Source organism: Calidris pugnax, unplaced genomic scaffold (assembly GCF_001431845.1).
Source record: "Calidris pugnax isolate Ruff unplaced genomic scaffold, ASM143184v1 scaffold20, whole genome shotgun sequence".
Taxonomy (NCBI): domain Eukaryota; kingdom Metazoa; phylum Chordata; class Aves; order Charadriiformes; family Scolopacidae; genus Calidris; species Calidris pugnax.
Genome location: NW_015094510.1, coordinates 16,263,999 through 16,279,922, shown reverse-complemented (window position 1 = coordinate 16,279,922; position 15,924 = coordinate 16,263,999). Strand labels below are relative to the sequence as shown.

The 15,924-nt window shown below is 38.9% G+C and overlaps 1 long non-coding RNA gene across 4 annotated transcripts in view; it reads right to left on the bottom strand.

Moving 5' to 3' along the window:
* Window positions 1-15,307, bottom strand: part of LOC106902492 — a 31,150-nt gene extending 15,843 nt beyond the window's left edge. For 2 of the 4 annotated variants that reach the window (XR_001414534.1, XR_001414532.1), the window contains exons 1-4: window positions 14,950-15,305; window positions 9,496-9,565; window positions 6,566-6,792; window positions 6,370-6,451 (exon numbers count right to left, since the gene is read on the bottom strand). This is a non-coding gene — a long non-coding RNA (uncharacterized LOC106902492). Of the gene's footprint in view, window positions 1-2,405; window positions 3,167-5,908; window positions 6,452-6,565; window positions 6,793-9,495; window positions 9,566-14,949 lie in introns of those variants that run through there. The other 2 variants (XR_001414533.1, XR_001414531.1) reach the window with 2 other exon arrangements.
* Between the last annotated feature and the right edge of the window lie 617 nt (window positions 15,308-15,924).

Sequence of the window (15,924 nt, the reverse complement as noted above, 5' to 3'; positions counted from 1 at the left end):
TTTAATGGTGATATTCCGCCCCTGTGACAGGCAGGAACCCCAGGATCAAAACTTGTCCTTTAAGTTCATCGGGGCTGTGAAACCCTGAGAAATAGGGAAGAATCTTCTCTTCAACTTGCAGCCCCCGCTGTGGTTAGAAAGAACAGCTACAAGCCCCTGCCTTCCTGAGCAGCAGGACTAGTCAGAGCCCGCTGAGCTCCCAGCACAGGGGGTGATGGCTGCTGTAACCCCACAGCCGCTGCCTCTCCCCGCTGATAGATACGGCTCAGCAGCGGGGTCAGCCAGATCTGGCCTCTGTGACAGCCGTGCCTCCTGGATCACCACAGGTCCCGCTGTGAGATCCTTCTGCAGCTCCTCAGGGTCAACATTAGGTCTGACTCCAACTGAGTATTTTCTTTTTATCATCTGCAATCTTTATCATTGCACTTTTTCGGACCATTTAGGAACAGGTGGACTAGCAAAGGTGCCGGTACAAACCTCTGTGAGGTGGCATTCTTAAAACTGCCCGTTAGTTGCTATACTGTTCCTTATCTTGTAACCCTCTACTAATCCACAAAGAATTTTAAGTAACTCAATACTTCATTTTGTTAACAGTCTTTGGTTAACAGAGCTTTTTGAAAAACTTTTGGGTCACCCTTTCCTGTGTAGCTGTTGATTCCTTCAAATAACTAGCACAGCTCTAAGATAAAACTACTCAGTACAAAAGCCAAGATGATGGTTCCCTATTATACCTACCTATGTTCCTATTAATTACATCCTTTATCACATTCACTGGCATTTTGTCTGTCATGGTAGTCAGACTTATTAGTCCATTAGTCCACAATCATCCCCAGAGCCCTTTTTAAAACCAGTGTCACATTTGTTACTTTCCATTCCTCTGTTATCAAGGGTAATTTAAGTGATAGATTATACAACACAGTTCATGGCTCACTAATTTCATTTCTGAATTTCTCTAGGACTTCCAAATGAAAAACATGCTATCTGGCAATCTGTTGAAGTTTATTCAATCAATTTGTTAGAAAATCTTTTATTGGTATTTCAAATCCAAAATAGTCCCTATAAAGAACAACTTTTATGTGGGAATGTCCCTAATCTCCCTGTAATAAACCTTGCTAAAGCAAAGAGATCATTTGTTTCTTTCTGTGATGGTTTTGTCTTTAAATATTCTCTTTATCCGCAATTATCTATTGAACCCACCTCCCTACCAGCAAAATTTACACCTGGAAAAAAATGGGGTTTGGCTTTTAGGATTTTAGCCTGTTACATTTCAAAATCTTTCTTCCTTACAGTAGGTCTACATTTAATTTCCCAGAACTATTCTCTTTTCTGGTTTGCTTGCTTGGATTTAGCTTTTTGAAAAATCTCTATTTATTTCTAGTGACTTCCTTTACTGCTCAGTTGTGTTGGGCAATTCTTACTCAACTGGGTTAGAATCAGAAAGCAAAGTCCCCATGTCTCTTTTAATATTTATTTAAACAGTTGTCTTCATTTGTATACAATTCCTCTTTTTTTAAACAATACTGGACTATTTTTTTTATTTTAATCTTTTTCTCTCTGACAAGTATGAGAAACTTGAGTATGATATGAGATATTGCTACTGAATGGCACTTCTATCATCACTTCTTGTGTGCTAATCTAGACTAAATCAAAGGCTCTCCCCCCTCTTCTGGATATTCTAGCTGGTTTGTTCTTGATGATACCTAAAAATACAGCCTGTGCATGATGGCCTAATGCATTCTAATGTTAAGTTTATCCAGTCTATATATAGATAACCAAGAACTCTTGTTACGATCAAGCTTTTGGGTTGTATAGCCTCTCCAGTTCTCCCACAGTATTTCACAGCCCCTGTCTCCATCCCATCGACTAAACTAGTTCAGAGTTCTCACTAGACTTCTCCTATTGAGATAGAGAACTATTTGTAATCATGTTTTGTGGTATATTCTGATAAAAATTAACTTATTTGACTATATTTTCTTTGGTAGGTGCCATTTTTCTGCATAGTCCAATCTACCACCTGTGTAACAGCTATAATCTCTACACTGACGTTTCAGTGTCCCTTTGAAAGAAAGAAAGAAAAGGGATACATGCAGACCCACTTCCAGAAAGAGGGTGACATACCTGGGGAATTCCTGATGGAATTCATGCTTACCACTCTTCTGAAGAATCATTACCTTCAAGGCACATGGGAAACAGAGCACTATGAGATAGCAATGTGCCAAGACACCAAATCAGTACTAGCGTAGGTTCCTTCTCAACAGAGAAGCATTTGAAAAAGGACTGACCACCACTATGGCTGGAACAACGGCTTGTGGTTATTCAAAATTTCTGTACCAAGAGACACTCTGTCAGGAAGGGAATGAACTAAGGAGCAGAAAGATGCTATGCGAGTATGAAAAGTCCTTTACCTTTTACACGCAGTGTAGACCTTTGTGTTATTTGAATTTACTTCCTTCTATGAGAATGGAGAGTCTGTTTTTACTGCTCTGGAGAAGAGAAGAGAGGGATGCTTTCAGCCAGTAGCTATGGACTCGGGTTTGACAGTTGAGAAGGCCTCTGGGGCTAGCATTTTATCTGTTGGCTGCAAAGCCCTTCTTCTTTCCCTCTTGTGAGGCCTCTAGTTGGAGCACCTTCTTTCTCCATTAAATACGATGTGACATGAGGCACAGCAGAATCCAACAGCCACACTGCAGTATCCAGTAGGTGTTCACTATTATTTATTATTATATGTATTACCATAAATCTACGGAGGCCTCACCCTGGACCACTTCTCATTATGCTGGGCCACAAAAAAACACACAACAAGAAGCGGATGTGCTTGAATTCTACATAAAGAGACAACAGAGAAATTATGGCAGAGTACAAATGCGATGACACAGTACTACTGTGATAAGCGTTGGCATTAATATACCTGCAATATAACTGTTGTCTAGTTGGATTGTTTTATGCCTCGCATTACATAAAACTTTTAAGAAGATATTTAAAGGAAGATAGTGAACAGTTCTGTTTATGAAGAAGTTAACCAATACATGAGAGGCAGCTGAAGAGAAAATATCCAGTCTGAAAATTTAACGACCGAATGATGGAAGCTGGCATCATGTGTTGATCAAAACCAGTCAGCCTCTTGATACTGAAGGAGAGGTATCAGGTAGAAGTAGTCTTGATGGGCCTTGAAAATAAAGACAGATAGCTTATCTTTATTGCTTTAAACTGAAGGAGGAAATTAAGAATACCAGAGGAGCAAGTTTGAGAACTGGTATTTACAGTAGAGTAACACTTTGACTAGGTAACAAGGATGGCAAGACTGCACTTGTCAAGGCAAAAGAAAAAGATTTTCTATTAAAGATCCACAGAAAACCTGGATGAAAAACACAATTATCTGACGGAAGAGAAAAAGCATCCTTAAAGGATGGGAAAGGATTGGAAAAAGATTCCCAAAACTCAGATTTTGCCTAGATTTGATGACTTAAAACAAACGACAGCATGATGGTGTCATTCATAGAGGATGCAGAGAGGTTTTGTGAGGGCCTCAACCTAAATTTGAAAAAAACGAAAGACCCATAGCTGTAACTGGAAATAAAGAACCGAAGGGACTACTGAATAAAATTTTCATGCATTAGCTCTGCTTCAGAGTGGAAAAGATGGGAGGAGGCATATGAAACACATAAAACATTGTTTTTCTGATAAATACTGTGAAATGAGAAAATTCTTTAATGTCACATTTATTACTAACTTATTACAGCTATCTATGCTACCGTGTTTTGACTTTCAAGAGTTGAAGAAAAACAATGTTCATGGCATTATAATATGATGGGTGCCTCATTCGACATAAACAAAAACATGCCACATCCAGCTTGAAGACAGGACAGTCACCATACAAGCCAAGCGCAAACAGTAGCAGAGAAAAACTTAAGCACACACAACTTAAACTTAATGCAACTAACATGCTGAATGTTCAGGCACATTCCTATGCTTTTGCTTCTTCGTGCACAGAACCAGGGCTATCACCTCAGTTTGTCACCAATGGAAACTCACTCTCTGTTGCCGTAGTTTGGTATTACAGCTCTTCAAGTATTCCCAAACCCATACAACGTATAGCTGCATAGCAAATGCCCACTCCCTACATTCCCCAACATCAACTCACCCTCTTGATATCTGCTTTCTTGCTGTTCTCCTAGTTTCAGTCATTTACAGCATCATGGCATGGGTTAAGCCAAAGAAACAATGAGATAAGATGCTCAATGAATGATGGGGGTGAGCAGTGTGGAGCTGGTTACAGCAGGAGACAACTCAGACTTCCTTTTCTTCCAAATAATATTTGTCACAGGCACTACCCCAGGCAGAACAGAGCTGTGCCCCAACGTTATGTCCCGCAAAGGTCTGAGAAGTTGCCATCACACGAAGGAGAAGCAGTCACTCCTGGGTGACTCTCAGTGGTGATGAGTGAAACATCCAGGGGATTCCTGATACTGCACTCACTCGCATTTCACTTTCTTCCCTTTTCTTCCCTAAAACTAGATCTATTCTAAGGCACTTTTGATCTGGTTTGGTGCAGGGTGGGCACGGCTAGAGAACTGTGCTTGGGGTTTTTTGGTATCACCAAGTCTCCCCCTATTTTTCTTTCTTTTACCCAATTTAGTGCATGTAAGAATAAATATGGCCAATAGGATTAAAAGGTGAAATCAGTAAACCATTAGATATAAACATTTTAAAAACAAAATATGCTGATCAAGATTCTTTTATGCAAAATGAAACATCCAAAGTTCTCAAATCTTGACTTGATTTTGTATTGAAATATCTCAGTTTTATTTTACGTTGCAAAATCTCAAAAGAATCACTGTTAAGTGTTTTAACTAGGACTTTGAAAATTCCCATCCTACAAGGAACATAATGAAATTGTGTTTTGAGCTCTGTTGAAATGATGCATTTCAAAATCATTGTTATGTGTTTGAACAAGAAATTATGGCCTCTGCTTAGCACTAATTGTAGTTTAGCATACATAACCCATACTACTCTGTTCTTAGTTATAAATGTCACCTTGAATCACCAATTTATACAGGTAATTCACAACTAGGCACTGAGTCTTCTTCAAAGCCCTTACACTTCCCTCCAAGAGAAAAACAAAATTACAGAAAAACACTTACTGAAAGTTTGAAACTTAAATTTATCATATATTCAGTACAATGAGAAATACTAGTAGCTATGTATTTAGTTCTCCTTTCAGGCATGCTTTTGCCATCCATTTTCTGGTTTTTTATTTTGTTTTGTTGTGGGGTTGTTTTTTTTTAAATTGGACCCTCTAGTCAGCTTTTGATCTGAGTTTATGATTTCTTCTTTGGTCTTGCTCTTTCTTCAAATAACTTTCATTTCATGCTGCTCTTGTGCCAAGCAAAACAAAAAAAATCCTATCTTTGTTAATCTTTACTCACCAATTATTATCTGGGAAAGAATCTCTAATTGTCTTTATGTACAACTCCTATAGACCTTTACAAGTCCTTAATAACTATTCACAAATTCAATTACATTTCCAGTTCTTCCATTTTTCGGATACTAAGATCCCATAGAAAACAGTCTTGCATTTCAATACCAGAAAAAGAAATACAGCATCATAAAAAAAGGGCATGGAGTTTATAATACCACTTTTGTTATACAGGGAAAACACCTACGTGTAGTTTTTTGCTCATTTGTATATAAAAATAGGAGCCATAGCAGTGATTGTACCCATAGCTACGGGAAAATAAATTCCCCCTTAATCCAAGCACAGATATTTGTAGTTATTTTGGGTGAATCCACTGACATATGATATGCATAATTATTATTGATTAAGCACAAAGTACTTAGGTACAATAAAATATGTTGTTTCTGCCTAAGACTAGAGCTAATCAGCATGCATGATCAAATTCACTCATAATGCCAGCTCAGTTTAGTTTAATTTAACCAAGTTACATTGACACAAGTATAGGTGTATATTTATTAACATTTCAATGTTCAACTCAGCAAGACAATTATGTTAGTAAATCAGTTTGCAGTATCTACACAAATATTGGTGGTATGAACAGTTTTTATAGATCTATAAATTTCAGACAGTTTATGGGTGAAAATACAGAGCAAGTCAGAGACACGCTATTCTGAAAATAATGAAAACAAATTAAAACTCCCTGCCTAACAGCAGTACAGAAGGACGCTAGGTTCACATGGTGAATTACCTACCAATACTGAAATGCTTAATGGATATATTGTATATATTTTCTAAAAAGAACTGAAGTCAATTGACAGAAGTCAAAAGTCTTGATCTACTTTTTTATCATTATTAGTTTGTCAACATCATTAAAGTCTAACTATTGAAAAATTCAATCATTTCAATGTACTTACAGCCAAATTTTCTCATCATGTGACCAACTATCCACAAAGCCTCAGTGCCATTAAGAAGTTTTGAGGAATATATTATTTGGTACTGCCAAGAAAACATAATTGAAAGAATGCATGTAAATAATATTAATTTTCTAATTAGAAATGTTTTATGATTATTTCATGTCTAAAGTACATTCGGGGGAAAAGCAGGACTTACATTTTCCCAAAAGGCAGGTTCCAGCACAATCAATGACACACTGACAGAATTCACAGTAAGGAGTCACAGTAGGGTCCTGATCTTGCAACTGAACTTTCACCAAAAGAACCCTGCACTATTGCAGAATCTCCTTAATTTCAGAAGGGCCCTACCCACACATAATCAATTACAGAGTCCGCCTATGTGGGAGCAACAACAGTGAGAACAGGAACTGTTCCTCCACACACCTGCAAAAATATTGGGATAAAAAAAAATAAAATTAGTAACATGCAGCAAAACCTACTGATAGCCTGTTTTATTACAGCATTTAGCACATAATAAAGGAGCTCCATACATCTTTAAGTTGCATATTATTTATAGGAATTTTTAGCTCCTTCTTTAAAGAATGTTGTCTTAAAATTGCTTATGCATTTTACATGTAGTAACAGCACATTGTGGGAGCTTTTACTGATACATATTTGAAATATAATTTTTTAATTATTATTTTCTAAAGATTAGTTATGCTAGTTTCTTTGGTCTATTATGCAAGTTGCTTTTTAGTGCTTAAGCTTTCTTAAAATCTGTCCCACAACACCCATTCTGGGGACACAGCATAGGCCTGTGAATTTATTGAGCTCTTCATGATCATGAAAGTCTCTGACCACATATAGCAGCATCTAAGACCGAGGTCTTAGAAAATACATGATAAAAAGTGGTTTAATATTACTCATTTTTAGACTAAAAAGGGTCAGCTTTTTTAAACAAAAAAATCCTTATGAAAATCAACTATACTTAATTATTTGCTAAGTTTAAGCTCTTAGTGAACACCATTTACGGGAAGCATACAACATAATGTTAAACAAGAATATGCCACCACTTTGCTGTTCACACAAAACTTAACATTCATGATTTGACCTTACTGTTCTTATTAAAAACACATCTATGTTGATCTTTAAAAGGAAAATATTATAAGTTACAATGTTTTTATATACTATAAACCTGTTTAAAAACTGGTTAGCCATAGGTTCCATGAAATATTTAACTGGTGACATTATGCAAGAGTACTGGTGATAAAGGTTATAAGAACAACCTCAAGATCCTAGAAACATGCACCAGATATTTCTTCACTCTTTTAATACAGAGAGCATTTCGGAAACGATGATATTTTTCAAAAAAAAAAAAAAAGCTAGGGCTAAATTTGAGAATCTAACAGAAGAAACAAAAGTTCTATATAAATGGAATGCAATCTTTTCTTCTTTTATTTTTTTTTTTTAGATTTCTTAATGACCAGTTGTTCTCTTACTGGTTTTGACATGAATAAAAGACATGAAAATAAGCAGAAAATGGAGAACAGTATCATAGTTTTTCATTCCTTGCCGCCAGGTTGATGGTTTTCAACTGGGCAGAAGGACAAACAAAAACATTTAAAATACACGTTTCAGATTTTGTGAGAAAATTCAAGGCAGTTGTCTTACAATATTGAATTGGAAGTGTTTCTTCTCATGCTGCTGCTTTTAAAATTTGTTTCATATACATGACTCTAAGGCTTCTGTTATTCTGAGAAATTCAACTGTTTCTAAAGAACAGTGCTACAGTGCTAAGTTCTGTTTAAAAAGTGTTATAAGATACCTTGATGCTGTCTAAAGTTACACAGAAAATTTAAAAATATCAGACATCTGCTAAGTTAGTGCTTCCTACTCGAGCCTGCAAAGTGAGAGAACTAGTACCTCTGGCAAGTGTAATCTGCCCATTTCTCACTGACTGAGAATGAACAGACCACACCTTTCAGGATAGTCATGGTGCCCAAAACCATGCAGCTACAGATTTAGCATTTCCCAAGTTCCAGTGCAACGTGGTAACTTGATGAACCCAGATCCTAATATTGTTTTCTGTCCCTGTGCCTAGCTCCACATCTTTCTTCACAAAGGAAGTTAATTAGAATACAATGCATGCTTCTTGCACTGCTCCAAGAGTGTAGGTTGTAGGATGGGTCATAGCTGCAGTCTGAATTACAGTTAGTTTCTGGAGACAGCTGAAAACAGTGTTTTACAATTTTGACAGTCTAAGGGATAGCTCAGAGCTGACATCCAAACAGTCAAAGAAATGAAGTACTGAAGCTGCCTCAACAGTTCCCTTCTCTGCTGTGGACACGAAAAACGTGTATCTAATCCAGCTGTAGAAGCTACCATAAAATGGTAAGTTTCACAAGCAGTTTGGGAGACTAGAAGGCCCTGGCAAAACCAAATTTTCTTGCATGACTAGTAGAAGTAATGAAGTCTAGTTGCCTATCACTGCGCTCACACGTACCACCAACGCACTTGTGCAGTAATCCCAGGTTCACAGTATTCCCATTCCCTTCTAAACAGATTTCCTTAAATTTCTGCAGAAACAAGAAGTAGCTCAGATTGCGACTAGGTCTAAGCTACACATGCATTGACTGGCAGACCAAGCAAGCTGCTGACTGGCAAGTCAACAGGTTGAACAGAATAGAAAATTTCTGAGTCCATGGCTGCAGCTTTTTCGACCCTGGGGGCACTGATTTGAGTCCTTTCTCTACTCCCAGCTGCTAAGTTTCACTCAAATTGTAGAAGCTTGACTTGGGGACCTCTATATCAAATGCAGCTGAAATTAAGGGTTGGATTCAGAAGTTATTAGGAGGCAACACAATCCTATACATCTTGTTTTGTTCAGAAACTGAGTGAAAACACTGTAGCGTAATCACTGTGAAAATAACTAATAAATTTTATGTCACTTATTGTTATACCACAAACTCAGCTATAACAGAACACGTTTTTCATGGTGATAGCATACATGAATCTAGAGAATGTAGAGACTGTTTCAATATAACTGGCTTTGTTTTGCCACTGTGAACAGGGCCCTTAAGTATATGTCGCTTCATAAAGGTGAAAATTTAACAGAAATAAAATTTTATATATTTTTTTTGAACTTACCAAGAAGTAGTTGACTGCCTTTCATGGAGATCCCTGCTTCTCTTCCAATTCCATGCTGTCTCTCCTAAGCCTTAAGAGAAGTTGAGTGATACATGGCTCAGTAAAAGAACAGTGACATTAAGTCTAATGAATCTATTCAGTGTACCTGGACTTTTCTTGTGTGGGGTATTTGGTTGGTTTGGTTTTTTTCTTTTTTTTTATAATAAGCATAATGATTTTTAAAGAATCACCTTAAAATCATACAATCATAGAACCATAGAAGGAAAAGATCATCAAGTTCAGCCATTAACCTAGCACTGCCATGTCCCTAAGCATCACATCTATCCATCTTTTAAATACCTCCAGGGATGGTGCCTCAACCACTTCCCTGGGCAGCCCATTCCAATGCTTGATAACTCTTTCAGTGAAGAAATTTTCCTTAATATCCATCCTAAACCTCCCCTGGTGCAACTTGAGGCCATTTCCTCTTGTCCTGTCACCTGTGACTTGGGAGAAGAGACCAACCCCCACCTCACTACAACATGCTTTCAGGTAGTTGTAGAGAGCTGTAAGGTCTCCCTTCAGCCTCCTTTTCTCCAGACTAAACAACCCCAGTTCCCTCAGCCTCTCCTCATAAGATTTGTGCTCTAGACCCTTCACCAGCTTCACTGCCCTCTCTCAACACGCTCCAGCACCTCAATGTCTTTCTTGTAGTGAGGAGCCAAAAACTGGACACAGTATTTGAGGTTCGGCCTCATCAGTGCTGAGTACAGGGGGGCAATTACTTCCCTGGTCCTGCTGGCCAAGCTATTTCTGATACAAGCCAGGAGCTACTGGTCTTCTTGGCCAATAGCACACTGCTTGCTCATATTAAGCCAGCTGTTGACCAACACTCGCAGGTCCTTTCCCGTGGGGCAGCTTTTCAGCCACTCTTCCCCAAGCCTGTAACTCTGCATGGGGTTGTTGTAATACAAGTGCGGGACGTGGCACTTGGCCTTGTTGAACCTGATATAACTGGCCTTGGCCCATCGATCCAGCCTGTCCAGATCCCTCTGTAGATCCTTCCTACCCTCAAGCAGATCAACACTCCCACCTAACTTGGTTTCTGCAAACTTACTAAGGGCACGCTTGATCCCCTTGTCCCAATTGCTGATAAAGATATTAAAGAGAACTGGCCCCAGTACCAAGCCCTGGGGAGCACCACTCATGACCGGCCGACAACTGGATTTAACTCCATTCACCACAACTCTTTGGGCCTGGCTCTCCAGCCAGTTTTTACCCAGCAAAGAGTATGTCCATCTAAGCCATGAGCAGCCAGTTTCTCCAGGAGAATGTTGTGGGAAAGGGTGTCAAAGGCCTTACTAAAGCCTAGGTAGACAACATCCTCAGTCTTTCCCTCATCCATTAAGCATGTCACCTTGGAGATCTGGTTGGTCAATCAGGACCAGCCCATGCTGACTGGGCCTGATCACTTGATTGTCCTGTGTGTGCCACACGATGACACTCAAGATGATCTGCTCCATAACATTCCCAGGCACTGAGGTCAGACTGACAGGCCTGTAGTTCTCTGGATCCTCCTTCCAACCCTTCTTGTAGATGAGTTTGCTAACTCATTTTCTAACTTGCAGTCAACTCCCCGGTTAGCCAGGATTGCTGATAAATGATGCAAAGTGGCTTGGTGAGCACTCCCACCAGTTCCCTCAGTATACTTTGCTGGATCCCATCTGGCCCCATAGACCTGTGTGTGTCTAAGTTGTGCAGCAGGTCACTAACCATTTCCCCCTGGATTACAGCTTCATTCTGCCCCCATCCTTGTCTTCCAGCTCAGGGGGCTGGGTACCCAGGGAACAACTGGTCTTAACGTTAGAGACTGAGACACAGAAGGCATTAAGTACCTCAGCTTTTTCCTCATCCTTGGTCACTATGTTCCCCCTGCATCCAATAAAGGAGGGAGATTCTCCTTAGCCCTCCTTTTATTGCTGACATAATTATAGAAACATTTCTTATTGTCTTTTACAGCAGAAGTCAGATTAAATTCTAGTTGGGCTTTGGCCCTTCTAATTGTCTCCCTGCATAACCACACAACATCCTTGTAGTCCTCCTGAGCTGAGTGCCCTTTCTTCCAAAGGTTATAAACTCTCTTTTTTTCCCCAAGTTCCAGACAAAGCTCTCCATTCAGCCAGGCCAGTCTTCTTCCCTGCCAGCTTGTCCTTTGGCACATGGGGACAGCCTGCTCCTGTGTCTTTAAGATTTCCTTCTTGAGGAAAGTCCAGCCTTCCTGGACTCCTTTGCCCTTCAGGACTGCCTCCCAAGGGACTCTGTCAACCAGGCTCCTAAACAGGCCAAAGTCTGGCTCTGGAAGTCCAATGTAGTGGTTCTGTGCCCAAGACAGCCTCCAACCATCAGATCACCCACAAGTCCTTCTTTATTCACAAGCAACAGGTCCAGTGGGGCACCTTTCCTAGGCTCCCTCACCATCTGTGTCAGGAAGTTATTTTCCACACACTCCAGGAACTTCCTAGACTCTTTCCTCTCTGCTGTACTGTATTTCCAGCAGACATCTGCTAAGTTGAAGTCCCCAACGAGAACAAGGGCTAGCAATTGTGAGACTTCTCCCAGCTGCTTATGGAATATTTTGTCTGCCTCTTCATCCTGGTTGGGTGGTCTATAAGAGGCTCCCACCATGATATTTGCTTTGTTGACGTTCCACCTGATTCTAACTCATAAACACTCAACCCTATCATCACCATCATTAAGGTCCAGACAGTGAAAACACTCCCTAACATATAGGGCCACTCCACTGCCTCTCCGTCCTTGCCCATCCCTTCTGAAGATCTTATAGCCATCCATTGAAGCACACCAGTTGTGTGAGTCATCCCACCATGTTTCTGTGATGGTGACTACATCATAGCTTTCCTGCTGCACAGTAGCTTCCAGCTCCTCCTGTTTGTTGCCCATGCTATGTGCATTGGTGTAGACCCATTTCAGTTGGGCTATTAGTCCTGCCACCTTTTTGCGGGGTGAAGCCCTAATTCCTACATGACCGTTCTCAGGTGCTGATCCTACTGCCTGGCTCCAGAATCCGATATCCCAATTTACAGAATAATTTTTAGTAATACGCAAGTCCCAGTTCCCTTTTTTTTGTAAATGGCATCCACAGTGCTCTGCTTACACTTTCTATTGATCTAGCACTAAATATTGATTTGAGCGTTTCTCACCAAAAAGTCATAGTTGAAATCAGAGAGTTTTATTTGTTGTTAGATTCCAGGAACTGACGAAAGAAGGAAAGAAACTGAAAAAGTATAATGACCTCTCCAAAACTCCAGTAAAAAGAAGAGAAACAAAGAATAGTCAGTGTGGAAAAGTTAATAGAAAACTGGACATTAGAGGAAAGGTTAGCAGGAAACAACGGGAATAAGAAGAGTCAGGGAAATGAAAGTGATTTAACCAGAAAGGGGATAGAATAAAGGAAACAAAATTATCTTCTTAGCAGAGCAATGAGAATGGGCTTTTCAAAACTGTTTGACGTGGGCCTATCTCTTCTTCTATTGAAGTAAAAGAATTACATAAATTCAAAAAATGCTTTAGGAAACCCTTTAAGCCACTTAACTTGAGCCATTTAACTTTAAGCATATGGAGTATCTAAATTCTGCTCAGCTAAACAAGTAAAGAAGTGCTTAAATTTGAAAATAAATTTAAATCATCCTGTAATCATTCACTATGCCCATTGTATCGAGCGTGCATTCAAATCTGAGCACCAGCTCCTTACCCTGCTAACGTGCAGACTCACACTTTGGTCCAGCCTACTGGTTATCAGATAGGCAAAGTCAAGTACAAGAGGCAAGGGAGTAATGTGGATTCAAACTCTTCTCTCAAAAGCCATACTCATACAAGTATTGTGACTTAAGTACAAGATTAATTGTTTGATGAAGCAGAATGTAAGTAATTAAGTTCTTAAAGTTATTTCAGGAATTGGGTCTCAAAAAGAAAACTAAAGAAAAAGTGGCTGAGAAAACAAAACGAAACAGATTGTTGAATCTGTATTAAAAATAAATGACCTCTGAGTTGTATCTCAATGCACTCTGCCTGAAAACTGTGCCTTCTTTCTGGCTTAAATATTAAATCTTATTTTTAATACACAAAATGGTAAATAACTCTGCCAAAGGTTAAATTAGTTCAGTGGTTGATAACAGTACTAAAGTAATTCTTAACAGAGGGTGTAGTTCAGTTACTGGTATAAAGGGCTCACCATCTCTGCTGCCTAGTTAAACACACTTGCACTTCCAAAATCAATGTGGTAAATAGCTGGGAGAGGGTTAATATCCCATCTTCCAATCTCTATGGTAACTAGAGATAGGAGAAAATGTGGAAATCATAAGCCACTACCAGAGTTCTGTCCCTTTTACTCCTTCTACAATACAGTTACTAAAGGAAAACAGAAATTGAGGCACTTTTTGAGATACCAAAAAAGGTCTGGGGCATCTCTCAGCATCCTGTGAACTTCTGATCATTGTGATCTGTCTCCTGAACTATGCATCATTCTGTGCACCATTATTTTAAGCTGTCACCGAACTAAATGACCATAAAAAAGTATCAACACTCAACAGCTATATTCTTACACACACGACCCCCTGCTATCAATATTCTATCCTTTATCTATAGCTGTAAAAAAGGGAACTCCCTGTTTTTAAGATGCATGCTTAATAAATCCATACATATAAGAATGATTACTTAATGAAGGTAGGGCACTGGAGTAAGATTAAAGACCTGATTAAGGTAGTGAGTTAGAGATAGAATTCGTTTCTCTATAGATGCAGTCACCTTTTCATAAAATGGTTAAATAAAATAATGGTTTGTTCTTCTCAGGAGAATTACAAGCATTACTAAAATTTTATAAATGTTTTGAACCTCAGATTTCAAAATTTCCCAGAAATTGGGAAACTAAAGAAGCCAATGAACGACATAACACCAAGCTGTCTTAAAAGAAATAAACTGAACAGCATAAAAGCAAACAAATTAGTACTAGCTAAAGCATTTCCAGATCCCTCACTCCTGCATTCATTTCAGTAGCATTTCATTTAAATGCAACCATACCTATCTGCAAAGTTTAAGCTTCAATCTTTCAAACAATTCCACATATCTGAACTTCACTCCTCTAAGCAGTGCTACTGATAAAACTACCCGTGAACAAAGTTAAGCACATGCATAGGACTATGGCTAAAGCAAGTAATAATGAAATTAGCTAATGAATACAGTGTATCACTAACAATTATTTTTGAAAAGTCAAGGACAGCTAAGAAGATAGCAAAGCTTGAGAAATTAACAGCTGAAGTACTGGGGGAGGGTTACGGTCCCAGCTTATCACCCTACAAAAATCTAACATCAATACTTACTAAATAACAGAAGCAATGCTAAAAAGAAATAGAGCATCCCCTCGATAACTTAATAGTCACGACAGCCACACTATTTCCTCACCATTTGATGAGTCCTCTTCGGTTCAAGTCTGAAGTTCATGGGTGCTGTGGAGAAGATCACTTGGCAACTGCTCTGCTGTAATTAATCCATGAATAAAGAATGGGCTTCAGTTTTCACAGATACCAAGCCAGCACTTTTCACAACCATGAAATCCACAAAACTATTAAAGCATTTAGAAGTTGCAGTTAGGCCACTTTAGCAAAACTTTTACCACGGAACCTAAGTTTAATAACAAATCTCTCTTAAATCCTCAGGGATATGTTCATTATTATGAGTCAGGCCTATAGCTATGTTAGTCAATATTGTAAGACCTGAACGAAATACAGTAAATCCAACCTTTCGACTACACTATTAGTCTTTATGCTACATTAAGCAAAAAAGGCTGCAAAAAAAATTAAATTGAAAGTTGGCTATTGAAAAATCAGGAGGTAGTCTACAATAAAAAAAAAAAAAAAGCAAGCTATGGGTTTTTCTTTTTTTTTCACCAGGAAGTTTATAGGAAATCTAATAAAGCAGATGCAAGTCCTAAGCCAGTACATACTGCTTGCAGTCCTTACTGCCTACAGAAGCATCCCTAGACCAGGTCTATACTGGCAAATTCAGAACTCTGTTTTCACTGTACAATAGTAACTGGTGCCTACTTCAGTCCTTTCTAGATTACAACCTTTATCATTGCTAGCAGACTGAAACTGCAAAAGTAATGGATTCCAAATCCTATATTTGTCAGGGTAAATCAGAGACTGAATGGCTACAGAAAGAAGTCGAAAACTCATACATGAAAGAGAATGTTCAACTACAATTACTAGGCTATTAAACTGAAACTTTAAACATCAACTGATACCAAATGTTCAGAAGAGGTCTGAAGGGAGGCTTAGATAAATCTATAACAGGGATCTAGAAGGCTGGACAAGCATCAGAGGCAAGCCAGGCTCAAATTAGAAAAACAAATAGAAAAATATTTGGAATTCCCACTGG